This window comes from Nomascus leucogenys, chromosome X (assembly GCF_006542625.1).
Source record: "Nomascus leucogenys isolate Asia chromosome X, Asia_NLE_v1, whole genome shotgun sequence".
NCBI classification, from domain to species: domain Eukaryota; kingdom Metazoa; phylum Chordata; class Mammalia; order Primates; family Hylobatidae; genus Nomascus; species Nomascus leucogenys.
This window is the reverse complement of record NC_044406.1, coordinates 18,435,680-18,459,993: the sequence shown is the minus strand read 5'-3', so window position 1 is coordinate 18,459,993 and position 24,314 is coordinate 18,435,680. Positions and strand designations below refer to the sequence as shown.

General features: G+C 44.4%; 1 protein-coding gene across 1 annotated transcript in view; it reads left to right on the top strand.

Annotated features, from left to right (window-relative positions):
• Positions 1 to 11,705: 11,705 nt before the first annotated feature.
• Positions 11,706 to 24,314, top strand: part of BCLAF3 (BCLAF1 and THRAP3 family member 3) — a 75,272-nt gene continuing 62,663 nt past the window's right edge. The window contains exon 1 of the mRNA XM_030807268.1: positions 11,706 to 11,743. The gene's annotated coding sequence lies outside the window, so the exon portion shown is untranslated. The remainder of the gene's footprint in view (positions 11,744 to 24,314) is intronic.

The window sequence follows — 24,314 nt, the reverse complement described above, 5'->3', positions numbered from 1 at the left end:
CTAAAAATACAAAAATTAGCTGGGCGTGGTGGCGGGCGCCTGTAGTCCCAGCTACTCGGGAGGCTAAGACAGGAGAATTGCTCGAACCTGGGAGGTGGAGGTTTCAGTGAGTCGAGATTGTGCCACTGCACTCCAGCACTCCAGGCTGGATGAGACTCCGTCTCAAAATTAGATATAGATTAGATAGATAGATATAGATATATCATTAAATATATTGACATTATTAAAATTTATCTTAAGTATAGAATACAGTGGTCTTTAGTCACAGAGTTGTGCAACCATCACTACTAATTCTAGAACATTTTTACCTGAGTGCTTTTTCAAGGGTTTGTCATCCATTCATCTACTCAAAGCAGCAAAGCTTGGTTTTATCAGCCATTAGTTCAAGTTCTCATTGTACCTGAAAGCAAGAGCATGGGGTTCCAAGATAGCATTCTTCTTTGAAGCAGTCACTTCCCCATCTTACCCCTTCAATAGGCCAAATTAGGACGTTTATGTCACAATGAGTGTGGGCTGTTTTGTGTTGTTCCACATTCGCTTCGTAAAGATGGGATCAAATGCCAAACACAGGCTCACCTCTCAGATGCCCAGCATGGGCTCCTAGGTTGATGAGGGACATGAATTGGGTGAAGCTATAATTTAAGACACTTTGAAAATTCTGAACCTTTGGAGGCATGCCTTTAACAATGACCATGGATTTGGGCATGGGGTGACTTACACTGTGACTCTACTTGCCCTTATGTTTCTGGGACAGATCCCCCACGTTAACCACCAGGGAGGGAGTGTTTCAGTGCCCTTTTTTTCCCCTCTAAGGTCCAAGCCAGGGTCCATGGCAATGGGCACTCATGGCACTGTGGAAAGAAGTCACCTACTGCCCAGAGCCTGAGGGTCCCCTTGCAAAAGGCAGAGGGAGCTAAAAACCTGCAGGTGTTGCCCCTGGAGAATTCACCCCCTTCCCCTCCCTCCATGCTCTGCAGTAAATCAACAAGAACCTCCTGCCGAGGCTTCTATGCTGCAGTTAAATAATGCAACCATTCAACTGACAACAAGGGACTGGGGCCGGGAGAGTGTCTAAAGCTGCCAGCCTTCTGGACTTCCAAGAAATGATGAAGGCAGGCTTTCCCCATCTCACCTTGTCTCAGGAAATGCAAGGAATAGAGTTCCAAGCAATTGAACCTTTGCGGAAAGCAACTTCTTTTTAGAATTAGAGCTAGCAGCAATTTGTTGGCTGTACTTATATTTTAGTTAAATTTTCCTAATAGCATGTGTAGGGTCATCTTGAAACAACAGGAAAGTCATCCACGCAGAACTAACAACTAGGACAGGGCTGTGCCACACACAGTAGACTTGTGTAAAGCTTGTTGGATTGAATTCAGTCATCACTGTGGGACCTGTAGGTTGTTCTAGGACAAACCGAATCTTCCTAGGCCCACTGGGAGGACAGAATAAATTCCATTTGTTCAGTGGACCTGGCCTTCTAAAGGATTCTCAGGGGCCTACTCTGTGGGTGACAGCCCTGGTAGCTGGTACAAGGTTCAAAATGGTAAGAACTTATTCAGAATGTGAAAGGCAAAAAGATAAGTGTGTACCCTTTCCAAGCCCTGATAGAGGGTTGTCTTCGCAAGGCAGCCTCTGGGCCAGCTGGGTCTCGGAAGATGTTAGTTCGAGCAGCTCACCATGTGCTATGGGTTAGGACTCAGCCTCCGGAGTTAGAGGTTATGTCTATTTTTTCCTGTAGGACACTAAAAAACGTTGTCTCTAGCTGTGCCATCTTATTCCAGCATTCTTTTTTTCCTACTAGATACACGTGTGTGTGTATGTTACGTACATACATGTGTGCATAATAGTCCTCATCTCTGCCTTTGACTTGCTTTCTCATCCTGCTCCTTAAAGAGTTCGGTATATTTTTTGACATACGCTCGCTGTATATTAACATCAGAATCATGTTTTTAACCTTTGGGAAGTTATACTTTGACAAGTGAGGGTCCTTATATCCTCAGCAGGATTTGGGAAATCTGAAATAGCATACTAATGGCTTCAAAGGTTCATATTAAATGCTAGTGGAGTGGATATCATGGTGGGCCACCCAGATGGACCTCCCTTTTGGGACTGAGGTGTTCGTCCTTCCAGGTGTCTCCTTCCAGATGCTGGAGGTACAGCCCCTGAAGCCTGTCGGTGGACTTCCTGTCTGGGAATTGCCCTTGGCTGAAGGAGGTTGCCTCGCTGAGGTTAAACCTCCTCCTGGGGCAGCCTGTATCTGATGACTGGATCAGTTCAGTGTACAAAGCCCCTTGCCTGGAGGTAGGACAAATCTGAGTTAGCCATGGCAGCTTCAGAGCTCCCTGTGGGGTCACCTGAGGGCTCTGCAGAGACTGCATTGCAGTCTAAGTTCTCCCTCCTGCTTCCTTCATGCCTCCCCACCCCAGCCACTCTGCCTACATGCCCCGCATGCCAATTGGCCTGAGAGTTTCCCAAAGAACCCGTCCTGAGCCAGCTGGGCATTGTGCTAAGGCTTTTCATGTGCTGTCTCTCCTGACCTTCCAGACAACATTCCGAGAGAGGCATGGTTGTTACCATGCTCTTTTCACCATGAGGGACCCGAGACTCAGGCTAAGCCACTGGTCCGAGGTCACATGCAACCAGCAAGTACAGAGCTGGGCTTCCAACCCCAAGGTGTGCTTTGGAGCCTGCACTTGGCCTAGCTCGCCACAGCCCAAAGTGCCTGCCCAGACAAATCAGACAGACCCAGCCCCTAGAGGCTCTTGCTAGTCTACACACCTTCTAGCTTTATTTGCAAGTTTCCCAATCAATCTCCTCAACCAGCTTCCCTCACCAGGAATTGTTGCTGACTTTGAAAATCCTTGCGAATCTTCTGCTGAGGGCATTTCATCCATCTTTGTATTGCTCATGCAAGCAGAATATGTGCACCTTCCACCTGGGAGCACAGTTGCTAGGAGATTTTTTTTTCCCTCATCCAGAAGGCAACCCATTTCATAACTGCTTATTTATGAAGCAACTACAAATGAGTATTTACTCCATTCTAAGCATTTTGCTGGGGATGGGATGGAGCAGCGAACAAGACTAGAAAATATCCCCATCCTCCTGGAGCTCGTAGTCTAGCAGTGAAGAGAGACAGCAGACAATTTTAAAAGTCATTATTTGCAATTGTGATGGGTGTGAAGGTCAAGCCTGCTGTTACACATTTTCTTTTTTTTTTCTTTTTTTTTTTAGAGATGGAGTCTTGCTCTGTTGCCCAGGCTGGAGTGCAGTGGCACAATCTCAGCTCACTGCGGCCTCTGCCCCCGAGGTTCAAGCAATTCTCCAGCCTCAGCCTCCCAAGTAGCTGGGATTACAGGTGTGAGCCACCACATCCAGCTAATTTTTGTATTTTTAGTAGAGATGGGGTTTCACCATGTTGGCCAGGCTGGTCTCAAACTCCTGATCTCAGGTGATCCACCTGCCTTGGCCTCCCAAAGTGCTGGGATTACAGGAGTGAGTCACCACGCTCAGCCCACATTTTCATATCATTACAGTTTGTGATGATACATTGATTTGTGAGATTCTTTGATTAAGGTCTATCTCCCTCACTGTAAGTGTCATGACAGCAAGACTGTCATATTCCTATCACCCAACATAGATATTGAGTAAATATTTGTGAGTGAATAAACACAGTTGTTACTGAGAAACTCTATGAATTAAAATTATGGCCTCTGCCAGGCACAGTGGCTCACACCTGTAACCGCAGGACTTTGGGAAGCCAAGGCAGGTGGATCACTTGAGCCCAGGAGTTCAAGACCAGCCTGGGCAGCATAGTGGGACCTTTTCTCTACAAAAATTAAAATAACAGCCAGGCATGACGGTGCATGCCTGTAGTCCCAGATACTTGGGAAGCTAAGGTAGTAGGATAGCTTGAGCTCAAGATACTTGGGAGGCTAAGGCAGGAAGTTAGTTGAAGGCTGCAGTGAGCTGTGATGGTGCCAATGTACTCCAGCCTGGGTAACAGAGGCCTTATCTCTAATATATTAATAAAAATATAATTGTGGCCTTTGATCTGCATGTCTTTCTGCCAGACCCACAGTCTATCACAAGATAAAGGTCCCAGGGACCCTACTTTTCATATTTGCTATTGAATCCCCAGCACCAAGAACAGCACCTGCCACACAGTGGACACACAATAAATCTTTGTTGAATGAATGATTTCTCTATTGAGAATAAATGTACCAGTTTGAGTGGTCCCAGTACATACAGCAGAAAGCGGTTTCAATATTAAGTGTATTTATCACACATAATATATAACAAGCTCCAAAGGCAGCTCAGTGGCGTCAGGATTCTAAGGCAGCATCTCTTTGAGTGTCTTGGCTCTGAAGAAGGTCGCTGCAGCACCAGCATCCCAACTGCACACCATCATGGTCAAAGGCAAGAAGTCAGTGGCAGGCTGCTCCTTGTTACTGCTCCTTCCTTTAGCCAGGGAGGAAACCCTCTCCCAGAAGCCCCCAGCAGCAGATTTCTACTTCTCATTGGCCAGTACTAGGTCTTCCACCTACCCCTCAGCTCATCACCTGCCAAAGGGAGTGAGACTATCCCACGTTATTAGTTGAGGTAATGCTCGCTTCTGTAACAACCACAGCACACCCAAAATGCAGAATGGCTCAAATACTAGTTTTTTTCTTCCTTATGTGTAAGTCCCAAACAGATGTGCCTGATTACGACGCTCCTCTGAGTCATAAGTCAGAGACCAGGCTCTCTCCATCTTGTGGCCCCCTCATCTTCCAATTGTATCATGTTTTTCTGCATCAAGCTGACAGAACAGGGAAAGAGTATGGAGAAGACACATGACTTCTTAAACACCTGGGCCCCTAAGGGACATGTACTACTTCCTCTCACATTCCGTTAGTACAACTAGTCATGTGGCCCTACTTAGATGCAAGGGATGCTGGGAAGTATATTCCCTGGCTAGTTTGCTTCTTACCAGAGATATTGCTATTCTATGGAGGAGAGAACACACATAATTTGGTGGATAGTTAGTCATCTCTGCCATGCCATGATTGGCTTAGACCAGAGCTGTTCAGTGGGAGTATCATGTGAGTCACTTTGTGTCATTTTTCCATTTTCTAGTAAGGGGCCTGGGGAGGGAAGGGTGGTAAATGTTTTGAATATATTATTGTAAAATCTACCACAGAGTCCATTATGTTCTCTTTCCCTACCAGTCCAAGGGAGAGTGGGAATTGGAGTGAAAACTTAAGACAAGACTATGGGGTACCTAGTAAATATGGGGTTGAACAAAGTAAATTCGTCAGGCAAATGAAGTTTTGGAGAGATGAATGACTTTTGAATTGGTTTTGGGGTTGTGCGTGGACACAAAAGAGACCATGTATGGTAGGTAGGGATTTGGGGATAGTTTCTACAGTGGGAAGGCACTGGACTTTTTCTTTTCTTTCCTTTTTTTCTGGGACAGAGCCTCACTCTGTCGCCCAGGCTGGTGCAGTGGCATAATCTCGGCTCACTGTGACCTCACCCTCCCAGGTTCAAGTGATTCTCCTGCCTCAGCCTCCAAAGTAGCTGGGATTACAGACGTGCGCCACCACACTCGGCTAATTTTTGTATTTTTAGTACAGACGGGGTTTCACCACGTTGGCCAGGCTGCTTTTATTTGTTTATTTCTTTGAGACAGGGTCTTGCTCTGTTGCCCAGGCTGGAGTGCAGTGGCGCAATCTCAGATCACTACAAGTTCTGCCTCCCGGGCTCAGGTGATTCTCCCATCTCGGTCTCCCAAGTAGCTGGGACAACAGGTTCCTACCAACATGCCTGGCTAATTTTTTGTGTTTTCTTGTAGAGACAGTGTTTTGCCATGTTGTGCGGGCTGGTCTCAAACTCCTCCTTTTTGCCTTGCATTAATGCAGGTAGACTACCTCAAGATGTTTTTCAAAATAATTGCTGAGTTGTAAGACATTGTTTTAAAACCACAGATATTATATGTCTTTCAGCACAGCCAAGCCACTACACCTATTACATTACAAAAGAGTTCATCAGAAATAATTTATAGGACCAGAGGACTGACTAGTAGCAACCACCAAATTTTGTTTAGGAATTTGTCCTCCATCTCAGTAGGACAACAGACATACAGGCAGTGACTAGAATGAGCAAAAAGAAACCTGCAGCATAAGCCTGTCTAAAAACATTTTCATCCAAACAATATAAATCATTTCTGTCTGCACTCTGCTGTTGACAAAGCCATTTAAAAAGCAAAGGTAAAGAAAGGACAGCGTCCACAAAAAAATGCCTATATCATGGGATGGAAGACAAGGAGGAGGGAACAGGGCCAGCTAAGCATTATACATTAAATTTCATTAATAGCGTTAAGCCAGACAACAAAAGTCAGATCGTTAAGGCAAGGGAAAATGCACCTGGTTCTGCCAGTCCCGGGTTCTAAGCGCTAATGGAGATGCTGAAGTCACACCATCACCATACAAACTAGGGTCAATCTGGACAACAGTGTTTTCAAGGGTTGAGAAAGCTATTTGTCCTACTACTTCACAATTTTCTTTTTCTCACATCAGCATTTAAAAAAGAAAGCCACACGGAAGGGTGGCGGGAGAACGTGCCAAGGCAGCCGATAGGTCTCCCCAGAAGCTGATGGTCTCCAAAAGATGACGATGGCAGTATGTACTTTGTCTAAGTCTGCATTGCAGCCTGAATTGCTCCTTTTAAAACTGTTTACATTTTTCTCTGGTTTAAGGATTTTAAAACTACCCTGAATTACAGCAAGCCTCTATGTCCACGTTCTGGTTTGCAGGGAGTACAAGCGATGCAGCAGTGGCTCTCAAGTTTGAGGGTGCGTCAGAGTCACCTGGAGACTTGCCGAAATTAAGTTTGCTGGGCCCTACTCCTAGAGTTAGTTTCTTTTCTTCTTTCTTCTTTCTTTCTTTCTTTCTTTCTTTCTTTCTTTCTTTCTTTCTTCTTTCTTTCTTTCTTTCTTCTTTCTTTCTTCTTTCTTTCTTTCTTTTTCTTTCTTTCTTTTTCTTTCTTTCTTCTTTCTTTCTTTCTTTCTTTCTTCTTCCTTGCTTCCTTCCTTCCTTCCTTCCTTTTTTCTTTCTTTCTTTCTTTCGGAGTCTGGCTCTGTCACGCAGGCTGGAGTGCAGTGGTGCAATCTTGGCTCACTGCAACCTCTGCCCCCCCAGGTTCAAGCAATTCTCCTGCCTCAGCCTCCTGAGTAGCTGGGATTACAGGTGCAAACCACCACGCCTGGCTAATTTTTGTGTTTTTAGTAGAGACAGGGTTTCCCCATGTTGGCCAGGCTGGTCTTGAACTCCTGACCTCAGAACATCCACCCACCTCAGCCTCCCAAAGTGCTTGGATTACAGTGAGCCACCATGCCCGGCCCTAGAGTTTCTGATTTGGTGGCCTGAAGCAGGAGCTTCACTATGTAGTGTATGGTCCCACCCTTGCTTGTTTTCTTCTGATATGACAGTGGAAAACTCTCCGGCAGGGTCTATTCCTTCAGTCTGGATCCCAGACAGAAGAGTCAAAGTTGCCCCATGATGGATGTGAAATGTAAGTGAGAAATAAACATTTGCTGTTCTAAGCCACTGAGATTTGGGGGTTGTTATTGTAGCATAGCTTATTCTTACCAATACAGACTCCTTGTCTGAAGCGGAGTTGGCTTCACATGAAACCCGAAGGAAAGGAAAGGCAAGGGAGATGATACTCCGTTTCTCTTAGGCTTGCTCTGCGTACATGTGCATGTATGCTATTTATATAGGCACCAAGGACTATGTGCAAACTGTTTAACCTCTCTTTCCACACAAGTAGACAGCAAATAGGGCCAAGGACCATCTACTTGTGCTGTCTGTTGACAATTGTGAGTCTGGAAAAAGACTACCTTGTTCAAAGAGGAGTCAAAAGAAATATATATATATATATATATACACACACACACATATATACACATACACAAATATATATACACACATACATATATATCTGTGTGCATATATGTATATGTGTGTATATATGTGTGTATATATTTTTTATTTATAAATATAAATATGTGTGTATATACATTTATATTTGTGTGTATATATATTTATATTTATATATAATGAAGACACAGAAACCATGGGAATGGAAGAGAAAAAAGAGCACATTTCTTTTTTTTTTTTTTTGAGACGGAGCATCACTCTGTCACCCAGGCTGGAGTGCAGTGGTGCAGTCTTGGCTGACTGCAACCTCCACCTCCTGGGTTCAAGCGATTCTCCTGCCTCAGCCTCCTGAGTAGCTGGGACTACAGACGTGCGCCACCACGCCCAGCTAATTTTTGTACTTTTAGTAGAGACGGGGGTTTCCCCATGTTGGCCCGGCTGGTCTCGAACTCCTGACTTCAAGTGATCCACCCTCCTTGACCTCCCAAAGTGCTGGGATTACAGGCGTGAGCCACTGCACCTGTCCCAAAGGAGCATACGTCTGAAAAGGATTATCTGCAGAATCTGAAAGAAAAATTTCACAACCAGTTTAGCATCCTTTTGGAATATGATAGGCTTTCTATAAAATCAGAACAGAGATTCCTAAGGAAATGAAAGGGTGAGATGGAGATTACTAGAGTAACAAGAGAGAACCGGGCGAGGGAGAATACAAAGAAACAAAAATCTCAATAATAAAGTTTGAGTCAAAATAGAGACAGAAATAATGCTTTAGAAAGCCATATCAGTATCAATAAAGCAAACTTGAGGTCTACTGGAAATGCTGGAAATGGATGAAAGACGAAAATGATAAAACAGGCCGGTGCGGTGGCTCATGCCTGTAACCCCAACACTTTGGGAGGCTGAGGCGGGTAGATCACTTGAGGTCACAAGTTTGAGACCAGCCTGGCCAACATGGTGAAACCCCGTCTTCACTAAAAATACAAAAAGTAGCCGGGCATGGTGGCGGGCGACTGTAATCCCAGCTACTCAGGTGGCTGGGGCAGAAGAATTGCTTGAACCCAGGAGGTGGAGGTTGCCGTGAGCCAAGATCACATCATTGCACTCCAGCCTGGGTGACAAGAGAGAGACTCTGTCTCAAAAAAAAAAATAAATAAAAATAGAAAAAATAAAACAGAGAACTAAAATAGCTAATTGCTCTTCCTAAAAGAGAGATTAGAGCTAATGGAGCAGAAACAATTCTTGAAGATAGAATGGAAGAAAATGTTTCTGAATTGAAGCCATATATATGCAGGTAGAAAAGGACTCACACCTCTTAACCAGAAAGAAAAAGTATTATTTATTCTTGCATTACAAAAACTTCAGTATGACCAGAGCATTGTGTACAAGGGGAAGAGAGGCTAGAGAATAGATAATGAAAAAGTTTGTATGCTGTTCGAAAGAATGTTCTCTGCCAAACAGGAAGCAAAGTCATATATGAAGAAAGGAAAATGATCATTGATATAAGGCTTAAAAAGAGTGGCAAAAGGGTTTGTAACAGCAATTATTGGAAAAAAGATCACATAAAAGGGTCACATAAAATGATTACTAAGAGGTACCAGGCTCTCCACTGTGGTGGGCATCCATACATTTGTAGTGACATCATTCTTTGATAGTCGTGTGGCTTTCTCCCCGCCCAAGCAGTGTTTGGAAATGCAGACGTAGGAATGGAAAATGCAGACTGGAGTTTTAAGAGGTAGTTTAATGTTAGGACAAGTCAAAGGGCAAAGCGGGGGGCTCTGCTTACAAGAGTGGTTGAAGGCTGGGCACAGTGGCTCCTGCCTGTAATCCCAACACTTAGGGAGGCCGAGGCAGCAAGATCACTTGAGCTTAGAAGTTCCAGAACAGCCTGGGCAACATGGCGAAACCCTGTCTCTACAAAAAAGAATTTTTTTAATTAGCTGGGCATGGTGGTGCACGTCTGTTGCAACAGCTACTCCGGAGGCTGAGGCAGGAGTATCACTTGAGCCCAGGAGTTTGAGGTTACAGTGAGCTATGATTATGCTACTGCACTCCAGCCAGGACCACAACCAAGTGAGACCCCTGACTCTAAATAAAAAGGCCGGGCGCGGTGGCTCATGCCTGTCATCCCAGCACTTTGAGAGGCTGAGACAGGCGGATCACTTGAGGTCAGGAGTTTGAGACCAGCCTGGCCAACATGGCGAAACCCCATCTCTACTAAAAATACAAAAATTAGCCGGGCATGGTGGCACACACCTGTAATTCCAGCTACTCAGGAGGCTGAGGCAGGAGGAGCACTTGAACCCGGGAGGCAGAGGTTGCAGTGAGCCAAGATTGCACCACTGCACTCCAGCCTGGGTGACAAGAGCCAGACTCCATCTCTAAATAAATAAATAGGCCGCCCGCGGTGGCTCACGCCTGTAATCTCAGCACTCTGGGAGGCTGAGGCGGGAGGATCACCTGAGGTCAGGAGTTTGAGACCAGCCTGGCCGACATGGGGAAACCCTGTCTCTACTGAAAAAAAAAAAAAAATTAGCTGGGCATGGTGGAGCAGCCTGTAATCCCAGCTACTCAGGAGGCTGAGGCAGGAGAATCCCTTGAACCCGGGAGGCAGAAGTTGCAGTGAGCCGAGATCACACCACTGCACTCCAGCATGGGTGACAAATAAATAAATAAATTTATTTCTGTCTCAAAATAAATAAATAAGTAAAAATAAAAAAGTGGTTGTAGTCAAAGGCCATGGGTTTAAGTTGGGTAGTGAGATGTCAACATTTAAGGTTTTAGAGATGGAGCAGTATCAAGTGATGAATATCTAGATTTTCTAGACTGCAGGTGAACAAAGTAGAAGTAAAGGTCATTCGGGTTGAGGAACTGAAGGAAACCAGGCTGGGTTGTGGATGTTGGATTCATTGGGAGGATGGCAGTAAATCAGATGGAGAGGAAAACTAATGCCAGGCAGTCAGTAGGTGACAGTGACAAGGGAGAGCAAAAGGTGTTACTACCAGATGGCATAGAGCCTGAAAGAGCTATTTCACAAGGGGAAGAAAGAATATCAGTGTCAAGCGGAAAGCTTCAAGAGTGAAGAAGACACACTACCTTTGAGGCTGGTGCATGGAGTGCGGGAGGGGAGAAACCAAGCGAGTAGACAGAGATGAGGCAATCTTTTGAATTGGATGACGGATAGATGTTGGTACCATCCGACCATTTGCGAAGTCCAGAGGGGAGGCTTTGTTTTCCAGGAATATGCTTAATTTGAGGCGTGGGAAATGGATAGAGGGTAGGTGAATGGTTAGAGATCTGCACAAAGCTGGAAGGCCCACGGGATCAAGTTCTGCCCGTGACTGAGGGGTGACCTCCAATCCCTGGGCCTTAACCCCCAGGATCCCTGGACCTGGAACGCCCATTAGGTCCCCTCCTTTCCGGCGAGAGGGCGGCAGAGGGCGCAGGCGCTCTAGCAGGACCCGGCGGGAGGGTGGCAGAGGGACGGAGCGGCCGCGGTGGGAACGGCCGGCAGGGGGCGCAGGGCTCTGGCCCGAGAAGCCCGGGCGGGGCACCCTCGCCGGGAGAGTAGAGGATAGGGGTCGGCTGGAGAACTGGCCCATCGCGAGGCCGCGAGCAGTGGGCGGGGCCAGGGCGGGGGCGGGGCGAGGCGGTTCCGGAAGGAAGTGGTTCCGGGTCCTACGGCCCGGCAGAGGCGGCTGGGGTGCCACTGCTGTGGGAGGCGGCGGCAGAGTGAGGGGCGAAGCCCGAGGGGCCGGCGGCGGTGGCGGCGGAGGCGGCGGAGGCGGAGGCGGAGGCGGCGGCGGCGGCGGGGACTTCCCGGCCGGGTGAGCGGCTTGGGGGGGGGGCGGGGCGAGGAGGCCTGGGCCCGCAGGGAGGGCGTGTCCGCCACCCAGGAGGGGCGGTTCTCGGGGTGGCGGATGGGGCAGCGGGGAGGATGCGGCGGTCCGACTCGGGTTCTCTGGGGACAGCTCCTCTGCGCCCCATAGGTCCCTCAGTCAGCGCCTTCCCTCGGGCGCGGCGACCCGGCGCGGGTTTCCAGGGGACAGCTGCCCGGCGCCCCTGAGGTCCCTCGACAGGCACGGCGACCCGGGCACCTGCTGCCGCGACCCTGATCCTCCGCCGTCGTCGGGCAGGTTGCGGTCCCCGCGGTTCCCTGCATCTGTCAAGAGGGCGGGGGCTGGGAAGGCGGTGTCCGGGGACGGTGCCCTTGTTCTCGAGGCGGCCCTGGACGCGTCGCCTGCGGGGCCTGAACCAAGGACCCCCCCCCGCACCCCGCTTTGTCCTGGTGAGGCGCTCCTGCCGCGCAGCGGCATCTTCCTCTGTTAACGTCGAGAATGAGTAGTGAAGGCTGCTCATTATCCTGCATTGTAAAGTAAAACTTGTCTTTTTAGAAGCGTCTACTGAAAATTGGCGCATCTCCTGTGCTTCTCTGGGTTGTATTGGGAAACTGGGCCAGTCGCTGTCAGGACTGTCCTGTTGGTAGGTCTCGAGGGAAAGAAATGGGAGCGAAACCTACCCCGTAAATATTTTCTTACTCAGGTGCTTTTCGAACTACCTATTAGGTGATTGCCTATTTTTTTTTTTTTTTTTTTCTTCCTGGAACAAATTACAAACTGCAGGTAGAAATCAGGAAGGCCTCTTTAGGCTCCTGGCCAGGCAGCGTTTTTAGCATTTTTCTGAATGTGAACAGGTCCGAACGACAGACCAGAATTTGAAAAGAAAGGTTTTGCTGTGGATTCATAACGAGGGCTTTATTTTTCATTGGTATTTTAATGGTAATGGTATAGCAATATTTTATTTTTAATGTTTTTTTAAATGGCTACTAAAATTTTATTTTGAAATCACAGCTGTTTCAGTCACCCCCAAGAAACCTTTAAAACGTCTTATTAGAAACATTTTTATATATAGGAACATTTAGCCATTTATACACATTTCTAAGATAGAAATCACAATGAAGATATATTGTTTCACTATTCCAAATTCCAAGTAACCATGGTGAATATGGTTTCACCATTCCAAGTAACCATTGTGAATGTGGTTATACACCTCCAGTCTTTTTCTATGCAGAGCTTAATACATGAGTTTTTCTAAAGTGAATTCTCCTTTGTAATTATCTTTTTCTGACTAGATAGCATGCCATTATATGGCTGTAATATTATAATTTATTTCATTGGTCATTCTCAGTTCTTCCCTATTAAAATACATTGTTGGGTAAATGTAAAAGTCTGCATATCTATGATTACTTTCGAATCTCACTCTGTCGCCCAGGCTGGAGTGCAGTGGCACGATCTCGGCTCACTGCAACCTCCACCTCCTGGGTTCAAGTGATTCCCCTGTCTCAGCCTCCCGAGTTGCCGGGACTACAGGCATGTGCCACCATGCCCGGCTACTTTTTGTATTTTTAGTAGAGATGGGGTTTCACCATATTTGCCAGGCTGGTCTCAAACTCCTGACCTCCGGCGATCTGCCCGCCTCGGCCTCCCAAAGTGCTGGGATTACAGGTGTGAGCCACCGCACCCGGCCCATGATTACTTTCTAAGTGTACATTCCTAGATGATAGAATTGTTGGGCAGAGTGTGCAGATAAGGGTTTTTTTTTTTAATGTGAATTGCTCAGTTTCCCTCTGGAAAGGATATGCTGTTTTGCACTCCTACCAACAATCTGTGAGTGTCCTTACCCACACCCTAGCAAAAGGCAACATTTAAAGGGATTTCTATAGGAATACTTTTGAGCCATACTTGTACTCTCCAACCAAGTACAACTACCCCTCTCTAGTCATCACTTTTTTCTTATTTGTTGATAGCACTTCAGCTTCTCATCTTTTATTGCACCTTTACTATTTTAGTAAAGAAAGGTTATCTAGGTGAGGCAAAGACATAATAAACAAGAGATTTAAAGTTAGGATCCCCTTGAAATCCAGTATATCTGATTATCTTGAACAAGTCACTTTTCTAAGGTACTCTTTCCTCAATGATGCATTAGGGTTTATAATACAGTTGTCTTACCTTTCTTAAGGATAATTTTAAGGGTCAATTGAAACATTCCTGGAAAGTACATTTGGACACACTTTGTCTTGTTGGTATTTTTAAAAATTATTTTTAACTTATTATTTTTAAATAGAGACAGTGTCTCACTATGTTGCCTAGGCTGGTCTCAAACTCTTGAGCTCAAGCGATTCTCCTGCCTTGGCGTTGCAAAGTGCTGGGATTACAGGCATGAGCCACTGCACCCAGCCATGTTATTACCATCTGGTAAAAATTTCAGAGCACAGAAGCATCTTGAGGTTCATACATTTTTTAAAGTAAATATCTTAATTCAAAGGGCTCTTCTCTGATACCCTTTGCCCCCATACTCTTTCACTCCTTAAATTTGAAGTTTTTTGTTTTACTACTGCCCTAGATTATATTCAAAACTTTATCAGGGTTATGAAATTAGGTGAGTGAATGAATCTGCACAAATGTTGAAGGAACAAATATTTAAAAGCACTATATAAAGCTGAGAGGGACAGGTATAACGCTAAATAAAACACAGTACTTGGGCTTACGATAAATAAAACATGGTCTTTGTGCCCTGCAGGCTACATTATCCAGGCAGCAGAGGGCATAAAAGCTGCTTTCCAAATTTAGATGGCAATTTTAGATGTGATGCCTGATGTCAACTATTCTCAAGTATGCTAAAGCCCAATTCTGCTGACCACGCACCTGAGCAAGTGACCGGGCAGTCTCCACAGGGTCATCTTTCTGAAGGTAGGATTCGCAAGGTGAGGAAGTGGTAGTATTATAGTCCAAGAACCTGGGTTCTACTTTCAGGTCCTCCACCTGGGGCAGATCAGTTAACTCTTTTGAGGCTGGCTTTATTCACTCGTGAACTGGAGGTAATTCCAGCTTCCTCATGTGTTTGTTGTGAGGATTACATGACATAGTACGTGTACAACACTTGGTAAACCAGGAACTGCTGGTACTCATGTCATCATTCTTACCCACTAGCGACTTAGCTTCCCCAGGAAAGAAACTAGGTCTCTTCTAACTTTTTATTCCTACCCCCTAGCAGTCACTGGTACTCAGTCATGTTTGATAAATTTACATAGAATGTGACCACTGATAAAAATTCAGTTTGGGGGGGCCGGGCACAGTGGCTCATGCCTGTAATCCCAGCACTTTGGGAGGCCAAGGCGGACGGATCACCTGAGGTCAGGAGTTTGAGACTAGCCTGGCCAACATGGTGAAACCCCATCTCTGCTAAAAATACAAAAAGTAGCCGGGCGTGGTGGTGCATGCCTGTAATCCCAGCTATTCAGGAGGCTGAGGCATGAGAATTGCTTGAACTCAGGAGGCGGAGGTTGCAGTGAGTCGAGATTGTGCCATTGCCCTCCAGCCTGGGTGACAGAGCAAGACTCTGTCTCTAAATAAATAAATAAATAAATTCAGTTTGGACCAATGAAGAAGGTAATATGTAAATATGGAATGTTGGGAAAAATTGACCACGTTATTTGGAGTTAATATTAAGGAATCAAAGGAAACATTGAACTAATTGGACTTAGACTCATCTCTGCTATGACTGTCATTCTACTTTAGATCCCTAATGCCAGGCAAATAGTCTCTCCTTATTAAGAATAAATGTACTGGCTGGGCATGGTGGTTCATACTTATAATCCCAGCACTTTGGGAGGCTGAACTGGGAGGATCACCTGAGGCCAGGAGTTTGAGACTAGCCCTGACAACATAGCAAGACCCTGTCTCTACAAAAAAATTTAAAAAAAATTAGCTGGGTATAGGGTATGCACCTGTAGTCCCAGCTACTTAAAGGCTGAAGCGAGAGGATCACTTGAGCCCAGGAGTTCAAGGCTGCAGTGAGCTATGATTGCACTACCGCACACCAGCCTGGGTGACGGAGTGACACCGGGACTCAAGGGGGGGAAAAAAAAAGGAAAGAGACCGACTCAAGTTTCTCCCATTTTAAAACCTCGTTCCTAGACCTCTAATCACCCTGCCGCTACCTAGTTTCTCTCCTCCCCTTCCCTTCCCAGCTGGACTGTTTCAAAGAGTTGTTAATAATTGGCTTTCTCAGTTTAGTCCTCAAGACATGTGTTAACACTTTTCATTCCTTTTATTTGATCTCTGCGGTATTTACCATGAAAGTCTCCCTTTTTGAAACATCCTTCTTTTGTTTCTGAGATACTGTGTTCCAGGGTTCCCTTCTTCCTCCCGGGAAGTTCCTTCTCAGTTTCTCCTTTGCTGGTTCATCTTCCTCCAAAGGTCGATTTTCCTGCAGGCTTGATCCTTCTTGTGCCTTACTGTCTCTGGAATAATTTATAGAGCATTGAGGCTATCTCGTGTTTGAAGATTTGGTAGAATTCCCTGTGAAACCATCTGGGCCTGACACTTTTTCATGTGATATTTCCTTTATAACTTTCTCAATTTTTTTTCTGTGGAAATTGGTCTATTTAAGCTTTCTAACTCTAATGGAGAAAATTTTAGTGATCTGTAGTTTTCTAGCAAATTATCCCTTTCATCTGGGTTTTCAAATTTATTTGGTAGCGGTCTACAAAGACATCCTTTATTATTTTCAAATTTTTTCATCTTATTTCCTCCATGCCCGCATTTTGTGTTTTTGTGCTTTTTTCCTTAAGTTATCTAATGGTTTATCTATTTTATTTTGTTATTTTTTTCAAAAACTACAGAATTTTGAATTATTAATTAGATCTGTTTTTCTGTTTTTTCCCTCATTCTTCTACTTTCATCTTTTTTTTGCTTGTTTTTTCCTGAGACAAGGTCTCTCTCTGTCACTCAGACTGACGTGCAGTCAGTGGCATTGTCTCAGCTCACTGTAGCCTCTACCTCCTGGGCTCAAGCAGTCCTCCCACCTCAGCCTCCCAAGTAGCTGGGACTACAGTGGTGCACCACCACACTTGGCTAATTTTGATTTTTTTTTTTTTTGTAGAGACAAGTTCTCCCTATGTTGCCCAGGCTGGCCTTGAACTCCTGGCCTCAAATAATCCTCCTGCCTCGGTCTCCCAAAGTGCTGGAATTACAAGCATGAGCCGCTGTGCCTGGCCTACTTTCATCTTTATTATTTACTTCCATGTCCTTTCTTTTGGTTTATTTTGTTATTTTTTAAGTTTCTTTTTTTTTTTGAGGCAAGGTCTCACTCTGTCACCCAGGCTGGGGTGCAGTGGTCTATCATAGCTCACTGTAGCCTTGAATTCCTGGGCTTTAGCAATCCCCCTGCCTCAACCTCCCGAGAAGCTAGGACTACAGGCGTGTGCCACCACGCCTAGCTAATTTTTTTTAAAATTATTTTTTTCTAGAGACAGGGTCTTGTTATGTTTCCCAGGCTATTCTCAAATTCCTGGCGTCAAGTGGTACTCCCACCTTAGCCTCCCAAAGCAGTGGGATTACAGGTGTGAGCCCACGGTGCCCAGCCTATTTTTAAGTGTTTTTTGACCTTGGAATAAAATTTACTTATTTTTATTGTTTCATTTTTACTAATAATTGTGTTTAGTGCAATGAATTTTCCTCTGATTACTGCTTTAAATGCATGCTATAAAATTGGATTTGTAAGCTGGTTCGAGTGCAGTGGTATTTACAACTAATCGATGACAACCAGTTACAGATTTCTTTGTTCCTTCTTCACTCCTGCTACTTCACTTGACTAGCCTTAAAAACATAAAAAAGTAAATAAAAAAGAATCTGATATGTAGTGTTTTCAGTGTCATTATTTCTTTAAAAATGTATAATTTTGGCCAGGCTCACGCCGGTAATCCCAGCGCTTTGGGAGGCCGAGGTGTGCAGATCACCTGAGGTCGGGAGTTCAAGACCAGCCTGACCAACATGGAGAAACCTTGTCTCTACTAAAAAAAATACAAAATTGGCTGGGCGTGGTGGCGCATGCCTATAATCTGAGCTACTCGGGAGGCTGAGGCAGGAGAATCACTTGAACCTGGGAGGCGGAGGTTGCAGTGAGCCGAGATTGTGCCATTGCACTCCAGCAGCCTGGGCAACAAGAGCGAAACTCCGTCTCAAAAAAAAAAAAAAGTATAATTTTAGTTCTGGAATACCCAGGAGTTGCTTAATAGTAGGCTATTAAATTTCTAGATGGAAAGCCTTTCTGTTTTTTAAATTTTTGTTAATAAATTCTAGTTTCATTACATTATAATCAGACATATTGTTTGTAATATTTCCACTTTATTGAAGTGGAAATATTTTTTCTTTGTGGCCTAATATATGATTATTTTGATGAATGTGGTGTGAGCAGTTGAGAAGAAACTGTATTCATTAGTATCAGAATGTAGAGTTTGATAAACATTCGTAAGAGTTACTCTGTTGAATATGTTGTTTAGATTTTAGGTCTCTTTATTTTTAGTTCACCTAATATGTCTTGTACAAAGAATGATGTATTAAAGTCTCCTATTATTAGTGTGTTTCCAGTGTCTCCTCACATCTCTTGTAGTTTTTGTCTCATGAAGGTGATTGCTGTGTTATGTTTATATGAATACATATATTTATATGTTATATCTTCATTGTGGGGTGTGGCTTTTAGGATTAAAAAGTGTCTTTTTGTGTCACAGTTAATGCTTTAGGACATGGATTCTGCTTTGCCTGAGACCAGGATTGCCATCTCTAGTCTTTTTTTTTTTTTTGAGATGGAGTCTTGCTCTGTTACCCAGGCTAGAGTGCAGTGGCGCGATCTCGGCTCACTGCAACTTCCACCTCCCGGGTTCAAGCGATTCTCCTGCCTCAGCCTCTAGAGTGGCTGGGACTACAGGCGTCTGCCACCATGCTTGGGTAATTTTTTTTTTTTTTTTTTTTTTTTTAGTAGAGACTGGGTCTCACTGTGCTAGCCAGGATGGTCTCGATCTCCTGACTCCGCTACACACCCGCCTTGGCCTCCCAAAGTGCTGGGACTACAGGCATGAGCCACCGTGCCCGGCCTTTTTTTTTTTTTTTTTTTTTTTTTCTTGACGAAGTCTCGCTCTGTTGCCCAGGCTGGAGTGCAGTGGCGTGATCTCAGCTCACTGTAAGCTCTGCCTCCTGGGTTCAAGCGATTCTCCTGCCTCAGCTTCCTGAGTAGCTGGGACTATAGGCGCGCGCCACCACGCCTAGCTACATTTTTTTATATTTTTAGCGGAGACGGGGTTTCACCGTATTTGCCAGGCTGGTCTCGAACTCCTGACCTCAGGTGATCCACCCGCCTTAGCCTCCCAAAGTGCTGGGATTACAAGCATGAGCCACCTTGCCCAGCCGCCTACTCTCTTTTTAAAGTTTCCATTTGCCTCGTATACCTTTTCCAGCTATTTATTTATTTACTTACTTATTTAGAGGCTGTGTCTCACTCTGTTGCCCAGGCTGGAGTGCAGTGGTGTGATCTTGGCTTACTGTAAGCTCTGCCTCCCGGGTTCAAGTGATTCTCCTGCCTCAGCCTCCTGAGTAGCTGGGACCGTAGGCGCATGTCACTATGCCCAGCTACATTTTTTTAATATTTTTAGTGGAGACGGGGTTTTGCCATGTTTGCCAGGCTTGTCTTCTGACCTCAGGTGATCCACCCGCCTTGGCCTCCCAAAGTGCTGGGATTACAGGCATGAGCCACCATGCCCAGCTAATTTTTTTGTATTTTTAGTAGAGACAGGGTTTTGCCATGGTGGCCAAGCTGGTCTTGAACTCCTAACTTCCGGTGATCCGCCCGCCTGCCTCGGCCTCGCAAAGTGCTGGGGTTGCAGGTGTGAGCCACCATGCCCGGCCTAACCTTTTATTTTTAACCATTCAGAATCACTTTGGGGCTGGGTGTTGTGGCTCACGTCTGTAATCCCAGCACTGTGGGAGGCCAAGGCAGGTGGATCACCTGAGGTCAGGAGTTTGAGACCAGCTTGGCCAACATGGCGAAACCCCATCTCCACTAAAAATACAAAAAAATTTAGCTGGGCGTGGTGGTGCACACCTATAGTACCAGCTACTGGGGAGGCTGAAGCACGGGAATCGGTTGAACTTGGGAGGTAGAGGTTGCAGTGAGTGGAGATGGTGCCGCTGCAGTCCAGCCTGGGCAACAGAGAGAGGCTCCGTCTCAAGAAAGAAAAAAGAAAAAAAAAAAGGAATCACTTTGGCCAGGCGCGGTGGCTCACGCTTGTAATCCCAGCACTTTGGGAGGCCGAGGCGGGCAGATCATGAGGTCAGGAGATCGAGACCACGGTGAAACCCCGTCTCTACTAAAAATACAAAAAAATTAGCCGGGCGTGGTGGCGGGCGCCTGTAGTCCCAGCTACTCGGAGAGGCTGAGGCAGGAGAATGGCGTGAACCCGGGAGGCGGAGCTTGCAGTGAGCCGAGATCGCGCCACTGCACTCCAGCCTGGGTGACAGAGCGAGACTCCGTCTCAAAAAAAAAAAAGAAAAAAAGTTGTTGAGGTTTCTTTTGTTAGTCAAATTGAAAATTTTTATTGTAATAGGTGGATTAAGTCCAGCCACATTTATTGTTAGGACTGAAAAATTTGACCTCAAATCCATCATATTTTATAATTATGTGTATTTGTTATCTTTGCCATTTCTCTATGCGAGGTAGATATTTTGCTCTTTTATTACAAAAATTAGGGTGTGTGTGGGGGGGTATTTAGGAAGGTTTGCATTTTTGTTCTAATCATTTACCTTTGTACTTACACCTTTTAAAATGCCCTCACTTCTTTGTTCGCTTATTTATCTGTGCATGTGTGTGTGCACGTGTGTGTGTGCACGTGTGTGTGTGTGAAATTGCATCTATGTAATCAAAGTAGGATAATGATAGACAACTGTGGAATTCTGTATCTACTTTGTGCTCCTCCTTACTGAAGAACTGGCAATAAAAGATAACAGCTACCCACGGTGGCCAAGATAATAATCCATGATGGTCTCTTCAGGTCTACCTTCCGCTTCTCACTATTCTACTGATTGTGCTCTTTTTGTGTGGGCTCTGACTTGGTGCGTTTCTGTGATGGGAGTGTGGCTTGTTTGTTTGTTTGTTTGTTGTTGTTGGAGAGAAGGGGTTTCACTATGTTGCCCAGGCTGGTCTCTAACTTCTGGGCTCAGAGGATCTGCCTGCCTCTGCCTTCCAAAGTGTTGGGATTACAGGCATGAGCCACCACGCCCAGCCTGAGGCTTCTTTGTTGCAAAGGCTTTCCTGGGGAATTTTTATTCTTTGCATTTGTAAATGCTGAATTCACATTTAGTGTGGAATCTCTGTCAGTTGATTTTTTTTCTGTAACAGCTTTGTTGAGATAGAATTAACATAACACAATTTACCCATTTAAAGTGTACAATTCAGTGTTTTTTAGTATATTCATAGAGTTGTGCAACCATCACCACAGTCTAATTTTAGAACATTTTCTTCACCCCAAAAAGAAACTCTGTGCCCATTAGCCATCATTTCTCATCCCCCCCCCACCCCTTCTCCCACCCAAGCAACTACCAGTCTACTTTTTATTTCTATGGATTTGCTTATTCTGGACATTTCACATGAAGGGAAGCATATAATAGTGGTCTTTTGTGACTGGCTTCTTTGGCTTAGCATAATGTTTTCCAGGTTTGTCTGTGTTGTAGCATGTATTGGTACTTCATTCCCTTTTATGGTCAAATGATACATATTCCATTGTATAGTATAGTATTAATATGCTCCTATGGATATTTGTATACAATTTTTGTGTAGACATATGTTTTCATTTCTCCTGGGTATCTATCGAGGAGTGGAATAGTTGGGTCATATAGTAACTATGTTTAACTTGTGGGGGAACTGCCAAACTTTTCCAAGTGGCTACTCTATTTTACATTTCTACCAGGAATGTGTGAGGGTTCCAATATTTCTACATCCCTGAAATGCTTGTTATTTTGATGATGCCCAATTTATCTATTTTTTCTTTTGTTGCTTTGTTTTTTGTTTTGTTTTGATTTTTTTGTAGCAGCCATCGGAAATAATGTTGCTTTGTTTTTGATGTCCTAACTTAAAAATCATTTCTTGATCCAAGATCACACAGATTATTTTTATGTTTTCTTCCAAGTTTTATAGATTTAGCTCTTATGTTTAGGTCCTTAATCCATTTTGAGTTAATTTTTGTATATGGTGTGAGGTAGGGTCAAACTTTAACCTTTTGCTTGTGGATATCCAGTTGTCTCAGCAACCTGTGTTGATTTGTTTAACCTCTTAATATCTGGTGTGTCTGTTTTTTCCTGCCAGTATCCCTTAAACCCACCTATTGTGGACATAGCAGTGGAACTGCTTCTACTATTCTCTCTTGCTTTCTCTTCTTCTCCCATTTTCTAGTTGTACTTTCTTTTTTTAAGTCTGTCACAATGTGTAGCAATTTTTTTTTTTTTTTGAGACGGAGATTTACTCTGTTGCCTAGGCTGGAGTGCAGTGGTGCAATCTTGGCTCACTGCAACCTCTGCCTCCCAGGTTCAAGTGATTCTCATGCCTCAGCCTCCTGAGTAGCTGGGACTACAGGTGTGCAACACCACGCCTGTCTAATTTTTTCTATTTTTAGTAGAGACAGGGTTTCACCATGTTGGCCAGGCTGGTCTCCAACTCCTGATCTCAGGGGATCTGCCCACCTCAGCCTCCCAAAGTGCTGGGATTATAGGTGTGAGCCACCACGCCCGACCAATGTGTAGCAATTTTACACTAATCTTCCACCTTCATCCTTATCTTTCTTTTAGTGTCTTATATGTACATTTACATATTTTTCAATGCTCACGATCAGTCCTTTTGCTGATATTTCCCCCATTTAGTTGAATAAAGCTCATCCTCCAGTATATTCCTCAGAAAGGGTTAGTGAGTACAGAATTCCCTATACTCTTGTATGTTGAAAACTGTTTTTCTTGTTGCCTTGATGTTTAAGGAACATCATGACTGATATAAAATCCTCGGCTCACATTACTTTCATTGAGTTTTATTTTTTAGTGCTGCTCTGTTTCTCACCTTGCTTTTGTATTTTGTTTTTGAAAAATCTCATAATCTGATAATGATCCAATTCTTTTGGACTTGTAAGTTATTTATTCTTTTTGCCTGGAAGCCTTGAGAATTTTATGTTTGAAATCACATAGTTTTTACTAGGCTATATTTCAGACTTACTTGTTCTAGATTAATTTTCCTAGATACCTGGTGAGCCCTTAAATGTGTAGATTCAGGTATTTTAGGTATTTTTAAATTTCTGGAATGTTTTCTTGCATTCTGAGCAAATTATAGTTTTAAATATTAGTTCAGTTCTATTGTTTGTTTTTTCTTCTTCAGGGACTGCAATTATATGAATATTAGTTTTTTTCTCTACCTATTTGCTATTTCCACTACTTTCTCTCTGACCCTTTCTTTCCCTATCCCCACTACTCTTTCTCTCTCCCTCCCTCTCCCTCAATGTCATTTTTATTTTCTCGGTGGTTTTCATGTCTGCCTTCAGTGTTCCTTATTAAATTTTAATTTGAGTTTATTCTCCCTTGGGCACTTTGTAATTTATTCCTCACTTTTGAGATAGTTGAGTCTTTTTCTCCCATTTTTTTTTCTCGATTTCAGTTAACTTTTATTCTTTAATTTTTCCATTTTTTATTTGTTTTTCATCTATTTCTGTTCTTTGTGAATTTATGATTCAAGGTAGGTTTTTAAATATCCTCAAATGCTTTTGAATATATTTAATTCTATCTGTAGTACAGGCATGCCTCAGAGATATTGTGGGTTTGGTTCCAGACCACCACAATAAAGCAAATATTGTATTAAAGTGAGTCACACAATTTTTTGTTTCCTGATGCACATAAAAGTTATGTTTATGCTATACTGTAGTTTGTTAGGTGTGCAAAAAAGCATTATGTCTAAAACAATACATACCTTAATTTAAAAATATATTATTGCTAAAAAAAAAATACTGATGGTCCTCTAAGCCTTCAGTGACGCATCATCTTTCTGCCGATGAAGGGTCTTGCCTTAGTGTTACGGGCTGGTGACTGATCAGGGGTTGGTTGTTGAAGGTTGGGGTAGCTAAGGCAATTTTTTTTGGGAGGGGGTGGAGTCTTGTTCTGTCATCCAGGCTGGAGTGCAGTGGCACGATCGTGGCTCACTGGAACCTCCACCTCCTGGGGGTTCAAGTGATTCTGCTGCCTCAGCCTTCCAGGTAGCTGGGATTATAGGTGTATGCCACCCCACCTGGCTAATTTTTGTATTTTTAGTAGAAACGGGGTTTCACCATGTTGGCCAGGCTGGTCTCGAACTCCTGGCCTCACCTGATTCACCTGCGTTGGCCTCCCAAAGGGCTGGGATTACAGGCATGAGTTACCACACCCAGCCTAGGGCAATTTCTTTTTTTTTTTTTTTTTTTGAGACGGAGTCTCGCTCTGTCGCCCAGGCTGGAGTGCAGTGGTGCAATCTCGGCTCACTGCAAGCTCCGCCTCCCAGGTT